We start from the raw sequence: 15,852 nt of genomic DNA, 5'->3' as shown, positions 1-15,852 counted from the left end.
AATTTATACCATATAGGTACTTTATTCCGACTTGGTTGTTGCAACTGGGGACCATGGAGCTCAATTACCTTGTTTAAGGCACACTGCTGATATTTAATATGGGTATTTTTGACTGCCAAGCCCTACCTCTTAATCACCCTACTGTATTACTTTAAGTAGCTCATTGTTTCAGACCTGCTGCCACTTTAACTGACATACACCCTAAGAATTTTTGTGGCTGCTATCACAAATATGCAGATGAGAGAGGAAAAGAGTTTCTGATCAAAACAATTGAACAAGCCCTTCTTGGATGATATTAGTGAGGAATACCAGATGAAACTTGATTCACCTAGCTGTCATAAATAGCCGCAACTGAGATCTGATCCTCTATTTGGCAAAATATTATATAATTTGTCTCAAAAAAAAAAACTATTAAAAGGTGAATTATTCACCAAGAGACCATAATTCTTTTTTCCTGTTACTATTCCTCTTTTTAGCAAACTGTCATACTAAACTTAACCATTCCTCCAAAACACGAAACTAAGCCCTTTTGAGCAATTTCAAACATTTCCACAAATGAATAGACATAGCAATGTGTCATGAAATCTTGCCAATTTACAATGCCTACATTACTTCACAATAATATATTTCTTTATTTAAAAGCTATTTTATTGCTGCTTTACAATTTTCAATGTGCATTTCTCTTCCCATTATAAAAATCAGTAATGTTCAGAGAAAGGTGTCAGCTGAAGCAGAGGCTGTAAGGGTTCCAATTTCCAGTGAACATAACAAACCACACTGATCACAACTTTGTGTGGAGAAAATCCTCTGTAAAATTACTTTTTTGCATATGTTTAAATATTATTCACAATGGAAAATCTTTTCTATAGAGAAGCTTTAAAATAATATGGCTGACTGTTTCCATGCGAATGCTTTTTTTTTTTTTTTAACATAGCTCTTTATAATCACATATACTCTTTATCCCTTTCCATTTCAGTTCTGTCTTGGTAAAAATGAACAAAATACAAAATTCAGTATAATTTTACCATTCGCATTAGCAAGAGAACAATGGCAAGTGGCTTTGAATTGCTCTTCCATCTGGCATTTCAGTTACTGTTTAGATTAATAGGTACAATAGGAGTTGAAATTTTCTGGGCCAGAGTTTAATGGTGCTCAGCACTGCTCCTCTCTGAAAGGACCCATCCACCTGTGGACAAAGCCTTCTGTCTGTTACCATGGCCCTGAATAAAGTGACTGATGAGCATGTGAGTCAGTTTCAAGTTGCAAAAAGGAAGAACTTACATTCCAGTTAACTACACTGTCTCTTCCTGATACGAATTATGCCAGCGAAGATAATCAATAACTTATCAGGCTGCTGAGAGCCCATTAGCATGTGGTTAATATGCTAGTGTTCACGGCAGTATTCTTCAATGTGGGAAGTGGTCCTTTGGTATAACACACTTCAATAGTTTAAGCTCAATAATAATAACTCTTGTTTAACAAGATATTAGATTGACTCTTATAAATTAGAAGATTGTTTTCATGATCTATGTAATCTACTCTATTAATAAAAATAGAACTGAAGGCTCTTGGCACAATTCATTTCTCACTTCCACTTACAAGTGGGCTCTAAATATAAGGAATCAGGCTTGCCCAATTAATCACAGCACTGAACAACGTGTCTACCTGAAAAGAATGTAAAACCACCGCTATTAGAAAGTTTAATTTAAACCCTAGGGCTAAATTAAAGAGCTTTACAAATACAGAGATTATTGTCCAGGAACAGCAAAACACAATTATGTTTTTTCATTTCATTTTAGGAAATTATTTCTAGAAAAAAACATAAAAAATTTGCTAAATCATTTGGAGGGAGTGGAATCTCATCGCTGTTACAGTTTAGCATGAACAAGAAAAAAGCATGAAGAAACAAAATCAGTTCAATAGGAAGTATTTAAGATTCAAAGATTTTCATTTGCATCCTCCGAGTGACAAAGACAGGGTTTTGCATATGGTGTCTGTGTACTAACTGAATTTTCCAGCATCTACTCCTTAAATGCAATTCTGATTGTACAGCCTTTACAAAGAACAGCTAAGTGAATGAGCAGGATGTGGTATTTCATGTACTGTTCCCACTTTGGGATTGTCATATTGCATCTGTGGGATTAAATCTTTTAAGGAGTTGTCAAATTTAATTGGTGAATTTGCACAGTTCTGGTTTACTGGATACATCACACCACCAAGATCTTTTTCTTTTATCACTTTATGTTAACTCCATGATTTAAATATTGCCATCTGTGAACAAAGCCTACAGAATTAAGAAAACAGCTTTAGTAAATTAAAAACCTTAACCGATGCATAATTTGAAGATTTTTTAACGTTGTTTATTTGAAACGTGGCATATTTATTCATTTATTTTTCTCATGGCAGGTATCATATTTTGTACATGTTCAGTGTAGCAAAATGCCCAATAAACATTCCAACAGGCTTAAAGACTATAAAAAAAAAGAGCAAAATCTATAACATCAGCAATAGACACACAATCCCTTCAAGAATAAGGACAAATGTTTCAAATAAACACTTCAAATGAAATCTACCTTTTCCCCTACACATGAGTTCTGAATCGTCTGAGATCTAACATGCCATCTCGCATTCCACCTACTGAATTTGCTTTCACTGCCTTACACATTCAAGCTCTTCAGGTCTTAACTTACACACAACTTTCATGAAAGGTGCACAGGGCCTTCTCCAACAACCTAAGTCAGCCCCCGCCAGCCATTCCCAATTATCCCCCAATTGAAGTGTTCATCCTTCAATTATCAAAAATTATAATACTACATTTTTTGTCTACTCACAGGATGTGCATTTCATAAGGACAAAGACATTGATTTTGTTTTGTTCAATCTTTTGTTTGTTTCTGTAAGTATAAACTCAGCATCTGGTAGAGTGCTGGCAAATGGTAGTGGAGACAGCAGTGAGAGGAGGAGGAGGAAGATCGGGGGAGGAATAACAAAATTATTGAATAATAAAAATGATACTTATAATAGCTAACGTGGTTGAGCCTTGTATGCCTGGCACTGAGTAAGGGGATTTGCATTATCTCGTTATGTTTTTAAAATAATCTTTAGAGGTAAGTGCTACTATAGTTTTAAGTTGGCAGATGGAGACCTGAAGCTTAGAGAGGTGAACTAACTTATTCAGTGTCATAAAATAAATTAATCTGGTATTAGGACTCAAACCTTGGCCTTTCCACTCCTGAGCCCATGTAAAGGAACCTGTTAAATGACTGTATGGATGTGTGAATAGAGGAGAGAAAGAGAGTAGTGAAGAAGGAAGGGAACTAGTGAGGGAGGGAAGGAAGGAGTGAGGGAAGGAGGCAGGGAAAGAAAGAAGGAAAGAAAGAGAAGCATGCTCCCTATAACAATGGATAATATGTTGGAAAAAAAAGTGTTTTTTTTTTTTTCATTAATTCAAGCCAGTCAAATACCTACCAACTTTAATAACTTTTTAAACTATGGGTTCTGGGAATAAAAGGCTAAAAGACACACTAAATAATGCTTCCATTTGGAAATAATTCTCTTAATAGGTGTAGCTATCTTTGTTAATAATGACCACCATGCATTGCTTTTGAGAATCAACATTGTTAGTGAAACACCCAAATACAGGACAACTATAAGCTATTCCCCAAGCCATGTAATAGGTGGAGCATTTCAGCCCAGATGCAAAGAATGCAATGGTGACAATAGCTAACATGGAATTATTGTTTCTATGTGTCAGTTTTGCATTAAAGCACCTTACTCTGCATGTTCCCTTAACTCTTACACAGTCCTAGAAGAGGAGCACAGAATCACATGGCCTGGAACTTGGGATTCAGATGCAGACATTCTGATTCCAGAACTATAGCCCCTAAGACATCACTCTGCAGAAGTCCTGGATCATCTCTGCTGGAATCCATGAAATAGGAGGAATTATGAGAAACTGTGCAGTTTATAAGTCTTCATATTGCATTGGTCACCTCAATGAAACTCTCAAAAACTTGAAATTTTTCCTATTTGACAAGTGGAAAAATGAAATTCATAGAAGCTGAGTAAGTCTCTGAAGTTTCTCTAGCCAATAAATGGCAGAACTAGGTTTTAGTTCCAGACTTGAGTGTTTACAAAACCCAGGCTCATTAAAAAAAAAAAAAAGTCATAATATTTTGTGGAACTTATCATCTACTGTAGTCTGAAGAGAAAGGAGAAGAAGCCATAGTTTGCCATAGTGTTCCAACTTCCCAGTAGAATCAACTCAATGCTAATTCTGGTATAACTGAACAGCTGAATCAGCTTGATTTACTCCTTTGTGAATGGTTATTTTCTTTAGATATATGATATATGCAAGTGTAGAAACTAATACAAAATGATGATGATGCTATGCTAGCATCATCCTCAAGAGAGAATTTTTTCCAGGATTTGTAAATTGCATCTTAATGTTAAAAACACATATATATTCACTGTGAATATGATGATTCCAAAAAGTATATAAACACAGTCATTATTTAACAACTAAACATTTATATATTGATAATAAATGAAGTACCACTTGAAGGAAGTTTTGGAAGATAGGGATATATAAGCACTGATCTGTAAAAATGGAAAATCAACTAAAATATGCCCTATAACTAAAGTCCTATCATACTACGAAATGGATATATGGTGTCTGAACTACACAAGGAGTAATCATTTATTGATTGAGTGGCTCATATTCTATTGCGACATGAGGTGATTAAATAGATCTTCAGCTACTTATGTTTGAAGATATTTAGTAAGTCAAAAAAGGGGTGTCATGTGCTGAACATATGAAGACTCCTGTCTAGGAATGGTTTTTGAAGATTTTTTTCCCTATCATATTGGACATCAGCATAACACCAGTAATACAGTCAAATGGAGGAAGCACTAATATAGAATGGCTGTGGATTATCAATAGTTATCAAGGGTCTGAGCGGCTGGCTCAGCTCACTAGGATATAGAGAAGATGCACAATACTGAATTTTCTCCTTCAGGTGGGAGAGAAAGAGGTTGGGCTTACATCTAACATTCTAGTTCCCTTTTCCCAAGGGAAAGGGCCAGGTAGCTCTTAGCACCAAGCATCGCTCCGTGGATTTGGAGAAAAGGTATACTCCTGACTTATCCCTTAGAAGGAAGGGACAGGTGTGGAATATGCATGTTCTTATAAAATCAAGAGGTTTCTAGAATCCCTAGTGAGGCTAATAGGTCTGGAAGAGGTGGCTGCTTCTTCAAATGCACAGACACTAACACATAGCTACAAGAAACACGAAGAATCATGGAAATATGAACCTAGCGAAGGAAAAAAAATAAATCAATCATTATTAACTCTAAAGAAATGGAGACCTATAAGCTGCCTGACAAAGAATTCACAATAATTATATTAATGAAGCTCAACAAGCTAAAAGAAAGCACAGAAGACTAAACAAAATCAGGAAACTCATACGTGAATGAAATGAGAATATCAATGAGGAGTTAGAAACTATTAAAAAGTACCAAACAGAATTAAAATGCTAAGGAGGATAACGACTAAACTGAAAATAAAGCAAAACAAAAACATCAATAAAGAGCTTGACTTGGTCAAGCAGGAGAAAGGATCTGTGAACTTAAAGACGTATTTTATATCATCTAGTCGGAGGAACAGAAAGAAAAAGGAGCAAAGTAAAACACCTAAGTTAGAGAAATAGAGGACAGCGACATTACACAACCATAGCTGGCACGTCGAAAACTGTATTACTGGAGAACCCATCTTTCCATGAAATGTTAGTAAGTGAATACTTGTTACCAAGTAGGAAATAGGAGCCAGAGGTTCCATATTTCCCATAGTCCAGAGAAACTGGACTCACAAATACAATATAGGAAATGATCCAGATTCAGAACTGTTTCCAAACCACGATACATCTCGGTTACTATGAGTTTCTAAGACAGGAGGTAGGTGCATCTTTTATCATTCATTTTATAAATCTGTGTGTGGAAGCATATGCGGTATTTATCATCCCACCGACTTATCCATTCTCAATACATTTTTACGTGAGATGACAAATTCTAAATTAAAGAATAGCTTAACACTTTGTTAGAGTTGGATCCAGACAGGGTTAGATTGCATCAGCATGCATCAGCGTCACCAGGAGAGCTTGTTACAAGACAGATTCCGGAGTTGCACCCCTATACCTTCTGATCAGTGAGTCTGTGGTGAGGTCTGAGAATTTGTATTTCTCACAATTTCCTAAGTGCTGCTGATAGTGCTCGTCTGGGGACTGTAGTTTGAGTACTAGTTATATATCATAAGAAATTAAGTTGACGTTGGAGTCACATATACTAGCATATTTGCCAGAGTACATGGTGGTATTTTTAAGCTTTGCAAGTTAATTAAATTCCTTTAGAGTGCCGCTCCTCTCCTACAGGTAAAGAAAGGGGCCATTCAGGATTAAATCCACTTTCCCCCCTCCCAGAAACTCAGTGGGTTAGCTGTGCCTTCTTGGCCCTAAGATCGGAGGGCACAGAACACCCCCACGTGTTCTCGTATCATGGGTAATTTTTGCCTTTCTGTTTTGCAAAAGTTCTTAACCAAGATATGAAAAGATGAATGCCTACATTTAGTTTGGTTTGTAATTTAAAATCCTCTATATTGGAACACATTTACATATGAGCCATAATAGAATAAATTTCGCAGTCTCTGGTTTTCCTTACTACCATTTTCTTCTAAGAGAGAGACTAGAGAGCCTGGCTTAATTATAGCTGTTCACTCAAAAGATTTGGAGGTGGCAACACCCACTGAAGTGAGGCACACGTATCAACCAAGGGAAAGGCCCACATCTTCAAAGGACTGGCAGGAGATGTATTAATGAATTATTTGTTTCTAAGGTCCCAGGGCCGTAAGGCATGCTCAGGATCCCGACCTAAAAGCAGTGCACTTTTGAAAACCTAAAAGTGACAGGGCGAAATCTAGATGGCTCACCACTGTCGAAAACAGGTACACACCATCTCTTTCACTTCACTGACACACATTCTGTGCTATTCGTCGACCTTATTCTCTTCTTCTCTAGCCTAACCTTTCGGTGACAGTAAACATGACTTGACAGAGGGTCCAACACAGAAATGTATGATCTTTAACCTTTTTCTGCTTTGTGACAGGTTTGGGACACATCTGGACTAATCCATCAGGGAGAAAAAAAAAAAAAACATCTTTGGAATTATAATATGACAGTGATCTTCAGGAGCAAACAGTCATGTGTTTATGTAAAGCCCCTTCCGGTCTAAATCTAAATGAATAGGAAAATAACAATTGTTTACCTAAAGAAGCTCATTTACTTAGAGGGAAAGGACTCGTTCCCATCAAAGGATGGGCAGTGGTAGTTCAGCGCACATTTGTAAAATGCTTATGTACCAACAACATATCCTGGAAAGTAGTTTGTAAATTTAATTCTAATGGCTTTAATATTCCATATAGATATGTGTGTAGTAGAGATAACAAAGACACCGTAGACATCGGTGGAGTGTAGGCATTTGCAAAGTCGATAGACATATACGTTGATACAAATATATTTGTACATGAGAATGTCCTTATAAATGAGCATTTTAACTATTTATTCTTGCAAAAAAAAAAAAAAACTTGCCCGATAAAAACATGCCACCAGATATCGATGCTACTATTTAGTTGTGAAATGAAAAGGAAGAAGCGTATTCAGTTGTAAACACTTTAAGTTCTCTTATGCTCTGGAGCAAAAAACAGGTGTTTTCTAGTCGCTTTTCTTTTTTATCAGGCAAATTTGTATAACAACAATTGTATTCTGAGCTAGGAAAAAAAATCATGGAAATTTAGTCCAGTAATCTCTCAGTGAGAATATGGAAAATCAGGCACTTCACTTCTATTAAACACTACGCTTGTTTCAATACTTTTACTCATGTTGAGTATAACTTCTCCCACCGAACCACCAAACCATAGTCTTTCACATAGTTGAGGAAAATCATCCATCCTCGATCCTTTCCATTTGCCCTGGGTTTTTCAGATGGCTAACGAAAAGACAGTTTTTTTCCATCTTTCATCCCAGATTCAAATCCCTCTATTTCCTTTATTAGTGTGAGGTTCCTACACAGATGCTTACCATAATAATTTTAGTAACAATTTGGATGGTGGACGGAGATCATACTCGAGCTACTCAGAATTTGTCCCTCAGTGTACGCCAGTAAAGTACCTTCCTCCTGTGTGGGGTCCTTGGTGATGTGCGACACAGTCCCAAGCAAATTTTAGCCCCAAAACTTTCCCATGGCTGAAATGTGTAAATGTTCCCGTTACTGACTATAGGAGAATCGACAGGGTTCCTTTTTAATGATACCGACTAAATGACCAAATCATTTTTCCAGAGATAGAGATAAAGATGTCAATTACGTAAGTTCCTACCCTGCTCATGGGATACCATCCATCCAACTGGAGGTTTAGTTCATTATGTTCTGCAGCTCCTTTCCTTAGATGATTTTAAAGATGTTTTTGATAATGAGTATTTCGGACTTCAGATTGCACTTCACTGTTTCAATTGAAGGCTTTGTTTTGATTATGGCATTCACTTAACATGAGACACTTGTGAAATAATATTTGAGTACATGCAGAGATTTCTAAATTAAAGCTGGATTCAATAAAAGCCTCTTTTTAATCCATTTTTATTTAGAATTAATGTAATATGCATTTGTAAAATAATGTACTTGCTACATCCTTAAAGTCAAGGGGCACCTGGGTGGCTCAGTCAGTTGAGTGTCGGACTTGATTTCCGCTCAGGTCATGATTTCAGCCCTGCTCAGCATGGAGTCTGCTTGAGATTCTCTCTCCCCCTTCTCTCTCTCTCTCTCTCTCCGCCCCTCTCCCACATGTGTGGGCATTCTCCTTAGAATAAATACAATCTTTCAATGAAAAAAAACTTATAAAGTCAAAATGACTTCTGAATTAACTTACGACTAGTTGAACTCTTAAGATACAGTGAGGAATTTTCTATTTCGATAAAGGTTCCGTTTCATTTTCAGAATAGTGAAAGGCTTTCAGTTGTAAAAATATCTTCAGAAAATAATCTTAAGGATGTGCAGGTTCTGTGAATTAGAAATGCCCAATGGAAAGCAGCTAGGGTGGTATTGGGGCATCATTCTAGGATCAGCAATAGATGGAAAAATAGGGCCTTGCCTATAATGTATCTTCAACTGTTTATAGGAAATGAAGCTGATACCCAGCTGATAGTCTCATGACTGGTCATGGTGTAAAGACTGAGGCCAGGAGGGTGGCTGGGGATTGTGTAGTGATGAAACTGCCATTTGGTGATAACATCAGCCTCAAATTAGGGAAAGTCTACAATCTCCAGGCACATCAATCCACTGGGAGAACTGAAAACATCTCAGTAAACTCCATGTGGCACTGGGCCGTTTCTGTTGGATTCATCTTTCTAAACCTAGTTTAGAATTGCACATAGTGTTGGCACAGATGAGTGAAGGTAAGATTTTGTGCCTCCACGAGATCCTCTACGATTGCTATTGGACACCTTCAGCCACTCCAAATAAACATACCTCCTAAGTTTGCCTAGCAAACATATGTTTGAGATCATTCTTTAAACCTACGTTTCCACGATAATCCACGTCTGGGAATATAGCTTAAGGAAATGCAATCAGTATCCCGGAGAGATGTCTGTACCCTCACGTTCATTGCTGCATTCTTTACAATAGCCAGGCCATGGGAATGACCTAATTGCTTATTGACAGATTAATGTATAAAGAAAATATATACACACACAATGAGATACTATTCACCCGTTAAAAAAAAAAAAAAAGGAAAGGAAAAATCCTGCTACTTGTAACAAAATGATGGACCTTGAGGGCATATATATCCTAAGTGAAATAACTGAGACAGAGAAAGACAAATACTATATGGTCTCATTTATATGTGGAGTCTAAGGAAACAAAGTCAAAGACACTCTTGGTTGCCAGAGATGGGGGTGAGGGGTGGGGAAATTGGGTGAAGATGGTCTGGAGTTACAAATTTCCAGTTATAAGACCAATAAGTTCTAGATGATATGGAATACTCTGAAAAGGTAAACCATTTTAAAAGTAGGTATCTGGTTAGAATTACTGGTGGCTGTAGGTGTGGTTTTCCAGGAATTTCATGGTATTATGCAGCGACTCCGGAATTACCAAATCCTGAATTTCTAAAGAACATATACAGAAGGGATCCCTGGGTGGCTCAGCGGTTGAGCATCTACCTTTGACTCAGGGCATGATCCTGGAGTTCTGGGATCGATTCCCACATCAGGTTCCCTGCATGGAGCTTGCTTCTCCCTCTGCTTGTGTCTCTGCCTCTTCTCTGTGTTTCTCATGAATAAATGAATCAAAACTTAAAAAAAAAAAAAAAGAACTTATACAGAAGAAAAAATGTCCAAATAGGGGCAAATACAACATTATTATTACTAGTGTTTGCAAAGCACTCACAAAACTGCTTTTTAGTCTCTCATATTTATTCTACATAATATTTGAATGGTAAAGAGGATTCAGGCACCAGAGCAGTCCATAAAACACTGAGCCTCCCTTCGTGGAAACCATGTTGTAATGGGAGATACAACCAACAATAAATTAGTAAAGGAACATAGAGTTCCACAGTGTGCTATGTTCTATGAGGAAGAAGAAGAACCAGGTAATATAATGCAGGTTACCTGTTCCAGAAAGGGAAATCAGGGAAGAATTCTTAAAGAACGAGCATTTCAACCGATGCCTCAAGATGAGGAGGAGGCAGCCACAGAAAGGGTCACCATTTCCGGCAGAGCAAATGGCGTAGGCATGGATGTCCAAAGGAAGGCAAGGCACATGCTGGGCAGAATTGGAGAATTCGAAGTTATCAGTGTAGCGAGAGTAAAGTGATCAAGAGAAAGAACTGAACGAGAAATAGGAAAGATGGCAAGGGTCAGATATGAAGGAACACTTAGGATAGGCATCAAGATTAAATTTTGTATAAGTGTAAAGGAAGTTATGGAAGAGTTTTAATCAGGTGTGTGGCATAATATGATTTATAGCCTGTTTTTCACAGAAAGGTCTTGCACCGGTTTTATTCCATTTATTTCAAGGCACCTACTATTTTAAAACTATCGTTATTTTTTAAAAATATTTGGATTGGTTGCATAATGAACTGTGATTAATTTGTTTCCAGGATGTTGCTATCTTATTAGTTGGGATAGTTTGTGCAGTAATTAGAATTTTCTATATTTAGAATCATCTTATCTGCAAATATGGCAATTTTGCTCCCATTCTATCCTTATAACAGTCTCTTGCCTTTTTTTTTTTTAAAATGGGACAGGTAATAGAAGTAATAGAATGTTCTTTATGAAGTCTATATTTCCACCCTAAGTGTGATGTTTATTGATGTTTTCCATAGTCATCTTTTATAAAAACCAAGAAATTTTCTATTTCTATTATCTAATATATATTATATTCTTTTTTTTTAAGATTTTATGTATTGATTCATGAGAGACACAGAGAGAGGGGGGGACAGAGACACAGGCAGAGGGAGAAGCAGGCTCCATGCAGGGAACCTGACGTGGGACTCGATTCCAGATCCCGGTATCATACCCTAGGCCAAAAGCATACGCTCAACCGCTGGGCCACCCAGGCATCCCTATATGATCTATTCTTTATTCCTAGTTAAGAAGGATTTTTTTTCTTATTATAAGGGGATTTTGAATTTTACCAAATACAATTTTTTTTTTTTGAGATCATGCAGTTTTTCTCATTTAATCTGTTGACATGGAGAACTTCGTTGATTTTTAAAGCTAGACTACAGTTTATATCTTTAATAAAAATAACTTGGTCACAATACAATTTATCTTTATGACACTGAGTTGAGTAAAGTATTACGTTAAGGGAGCGAACTTGTTAAGGTTTTTGAATCTATGTTAACATCAGATTTTGGCCTAAGATTTTCTTTTTTAAAAATATTCAGCTGTCAGTTTTTGGTTTTGGTGTCAAGGTTATACTATCCCAAAGATTAATTCACAAATAGTTCTGGAGGAATTTGTGTAAGATGATAATTAATTCCTGATTAACTGTTCTCATTGAGGTATCCTCAGTGAAGCCATCTAAGCCTTGTGTTTTCTTTTAGAAATATTTTAAATTATTGATTTCTTTAATACTTATGGGTTTATTTATGTTTCCCAATTATGTCAGGTTAGTAGATTTAATTCAATAAAATCTGGGAAGACAGGGTGCACCCAACTGTCTCAGTCAGTTAAGCATCTATCTGACTCTTGATTTCAGCTCAGGCTATGAAATCAGGGTCCTGAGTCAAGGAGTTGAGCCCTTGCCTCGGGCTCTTGCTGAGCTTGGAGCCTGCTGAAGATTCTCTCTCTCTCTCTCTCTCTCTCCTTCTTCCTCTGCCCCCGCCCCACTCTGTCTCTCTCTCTCAATAAAGAAAAAATAAATTAAAAAATTAAGTTAAAATAAAATCTGGGAAGACATTTTCTAATTTATTGGCATAAAGTTATATCTGCTATCTCCTTACTTTGGGGCTGGGGGTTGGTATTAAGCTATTTTCTTGGAATTTCAAATAGTGATTAGTCGTTCCTTTCACTTTCTTATCCTTGGTCTCAGTCACAAGTTTACAAATTCATTATCTTTCTGAATCGTCTTGTTGAGACTCTTGACTGCACTTTTCCTATTTTATTGATTTCCCTCCTAATGTTAGTATTATATTACTCACATTGTTTTTGGAGGTTCGTGTTGCCAGGGTTTTATTATTATTATTTCATGAATTAAATACCTAGCTCATTACATTTTCAGGCTTATTTTCTAATAAATGCATTCAAGGCTAAAAATTACATTAAATATACTTAATACAGTATCCAGTAAGTCTTTATTATAATTAAGTTCAAAATATTTTTTTTTTTACTTTCATGGCCCTGTGAATTATTTAGAGTATTATTTCAAAATAAAAAATGTCCAAACCTGTAAGAATTTTCTTAGCATATTTTTTCTACTCATGTGTAAAAACTATATCATGTCAGAAAACATTCTATGATTTAAATCCTTTGGAATTTCTTGAGATTATGTTTCAGTATATTTTTTATGATCCATATTAACTTAAAAATGTATATTCTTCAATTTTCAAGTACATTATTCCCTGTACATTTTTCACATACAAGCTTGTATATAACATTCAAATATTATATACCCTTTTCTGATATTTTTGTCTGATTACACATTTAAATTTAATAAGTAGACAATTGTGCATTTTATCCCATAAAATTTCCTACTTATATCTAATTATGCTTTTTTATATTATACTTTCTTCTTAACATTACAGTAGCTTTGATGGGTGTCTTTTTGTTATTTCCATTTTATGACTTTTTATAATGTTTTGTTTTCAATCTTTCTGCATCCTTTCGTTTCAGTTGTGACTCACAAACTTCTCATAGGCTGATTGGTATATGTGTGTGTATTTGGATTCAATCTCGTAAACTTTGTCCTTTAATTAGAAAAGCTCATACATTTCTATTTAATACAACTATTAATATATTTAAATTTAACATATCTTCTTTTGTGATTTCTATTTTCCCATCTTTTTAGGTTTCATTTTCCTTCCTTTCTTGGCTCATCCCATATTAGATTATAAATTACAGAACTCTGTTTTTAGCTTTTAAAAACTACTCTAAAAGTTACACTATGTGTTATTGATCCGGTGATGGCTAGCTTTTTCAAGCAAAAAAAAAAAAAAAACTCATTTCTTTCTTTATTTTTTTTCAGGACACAGAGCAGCAGTATGATTCCCAGACACTCTTGCATTAGATGGAACCACGTGGCTGAGTTTCCTTCAATGGCTTAAGAATGGAAATTATGTATATCTTTTCTAGGCTAAAGCTATTAAGCAGATATCTCTTAATATCTCTTTCTCCTTGTACTACCTAGATGCAGATGATGATAGGTACTCAGAGGATAGAAGAACCTTGAAATAAGGAGAAAAAATTCTGAGTCCTTAAGTCCCTTAGAGGAAAACTTCCCCCACCTAGTAGGAACTCCTTTTAATTTTATGATCCTTGGGAATAAGCTTTTGCATTATTTGAGTCATTATATGTATATATTTGGGGGCATATAAGTTATAGCAATTGATGTTATTCTTCCTAATAAAAATTTAATTTTAAGCTGAGCTGTTGCCAAATATAATATTCATGACGTTAGCTCAGCAGTCTAGTGGAGGACAGCAATGCAACAGATACAGTGAAATGGAAAACTGGACATCTGTGATTTTCTAGCAAAACAGATAAGACTCCAGATGGGAATCATTTCAAAGTCCAAAAAGATGGGGCACCTGGGTGGCTTAGTTGGTTACATGTCTGCCTGCCTTCAGCTCAGGTCATGATCCTGGGTGCCTGGGATGGGGCCCCCCACCTCACCCCTAGCCAGTGTCCCTGTTTAGCGGAGAATCTGCTTCTCCCTCTCCTGCCTCTGCTTCTGCTTGTACTCTCTCTCTCTCTCTCTCTCTCTCTTGCTGTCTCTCAAATAAATGAAATCTTTTAAAAAAAGAACAAAGTCTAATAAAATCCTTCACAGCTTCAGGGAAATGTCAGAATGTCAGTACATACTGATTATTATTTACTGTGTATGGAGAGATTTTGGGAAAAAGAATAATTTTGGGGGAAAATATTAGCCAGTTTTCAAGCAGAAATAATAGGAGATCTATGCAATACTGATTTTTCGTCTCGTCTCCTTATCACTCTTACTTCCTGTCTTTCTACTTTCACCGGTTGTGTGTCTTTATTTCATTTGTTAATGACTCCCACTCCCATGCTACAGGAGAGTGGCTTGGAGTGGGGGCTAGTGTGGAAGCACAAAAGGAATTGGGAAAGGATCACAATCCTAGAGATTAGAGATGATGACCACTTAGAATAAGTGGAAACAAAGGAGGAAATAATTAATTGATTTGGTATCTATTAAGGGAGGATAGTCTACGGTGTGATCTTATATTGAATTAATAATAATATTAATTCAATGTAATTGAATAATTACATTGAATAATTCAATGAATTATTGAATTAAATGTGAGGGAAGAAGATGGAAGCCAGAAATCAAAAGTATTATGGTCAGGATTCACAAGAACGGCTGGGTTACTGGTGGTGCCACGTCCTGAAGGGGGAGAAAGGAACACAAGGAGAGGCACGGAAGTGAGAAAGAAAACTGAGATACAAGTATGGCCTACACGACTTCTAAATCCCCTTAAATCCAAACCCAAATTGTGTTGCTGCACCGCGTTCCCGCCGTCTGTATGGTTTAGGAACCCGAAGCAGGGCAAATCGTGTCCATACAAAGGACGAGAAGCCCGAGGTGCCATTCCTGAGCACACTAGGGACTGCACCCACTAGTGAAGAGGACCCGAGCGATGGCTCAGACTCTGCTCCTGTCAGAGTTACAAATCGTCCTGTTTGGGGAGGAGTGAGAAATGATAGAATCATCTTAAGTGGGTAAGCAGAGAGGCAGGCAGAAATACCTCCTCTGCTCTGAAATCTAGGCGATTTGAGTTAGATTGGATTTCAGGGGTGGGAGAGGAAAAGGGGAAGATGAAGAGTCAGGTTGGACGTTGGGCCCCATATTTGGTTACAGTTGCTGAACCGCAGAGCAGAGGAGACGACAGTGCAGTGGATCCAGGAAAGCACAGGATTCACTTTAAAACAGGTCCCAAGACACTGTATGAAACTGCCAAGGGCCTTGGTACCGGGAGCTCCTAACTATTCCGAGATATAACTTCTAGTTCACCATATAAATAACAATTGGGATCTAGTATATTTTATGGTTTGGGCAGAGGGGAAGGATCTGCAAAAAA

The 15,852-nt window shown here is 36.7% G+C and overlaps 1 long non-coding RNA gene across 2 annotated transcripts; it reads left to right on the top strand.

The window, feature by feature from the left end:
* Window positions 1–3,881: 3,881 nt before the first annotated feature.
* Window positions 3,882–14,535, top strand: LOC144318275 (uncharacterized). 2 transcript variants are annotated; one of them, XR_013384123.1, is made up of 3 exons: window positions 3,882–5,951; window positions 6,885–6,993; window positions 13,782–14,535. It is a non-coding gene; the product is annotated as an uncharacterized LOC144318275 (long non-coding RNA). The 2 variants fall into 2 exon arrangements; XR_013384122.1 differs by lacking the exon at window positions 13,782–14,535 and adding an exon at window positions 7,155–7,670.
* The last annotated feature ends 1,317 nt before the right edge of the window (window positions 14,536–15,852 follow it).

Source organism: Canis aureus, chromosome 8 (assembly GCF_053574225.1).
Source record: "Canis aureus isolate CA01 chromosome 8, VMU_Caureus_v.1.0, whole genome shotgun sequence".
Taxonomy (NCBI): Eukaryota; Metazoa; Chordata; class Mammalia; order Carnivora; family Canidae; genus Canis; species Canis aureus.
Note: the sequence above shows the minus strand (reverse complement) of the source record. Positions and strands in the feature narration are given on the sequence as shown.